The sequence below is a fragment of the Buceros rhinoceros genome, unplaced genomic scaffold, assembly GCF_000710305.1.
Source record: "Buceros rhinoceros silvestris isolate BGI_N320 unplaced genomic scaffold, ASM71030v1 scaffold21959, whole genome shotgun sequence".
Lineage (NCBI taxonomy): Eukaryota > Metazoa > Chordata > Aves > Bucerotiformes > Bucerotidae > Buceros > Buceros rhinoceros.
The window spans coordinates 1,021-1,302 of NW_010431201.1; positions in this window are offsets into that span (position 1 = coordinate 1,021).

A 282-nucleotide genomic window follows, 5' to 3' on the forward strand; every position below is an offset into this window, starting at 1 on the left:
GTGGCACCACTCGGAGCTGTTGCGTTTCCGCACCTCCCGGCACTGCGGGGCAGAGCGTGGGGTGCTCAGCCAAGCACTCCAAGTCCTGATCCCACCCCCAGCACCCACCACCCTCCAGCAAGGGCACCCTGCAGGTGACACTGCCCCTCTGCGGGCTGCCTTCAGTGGGTGACTGTAGGGCTGTGCCAGGGCCGGGGGTGGGGGGGTGGTGCAAGCCCTTGTCCCCATCCTTGTCCCCAGCGGCACAGGGTGCCACACCGCCCCCCACCCAACCCGGGCCAG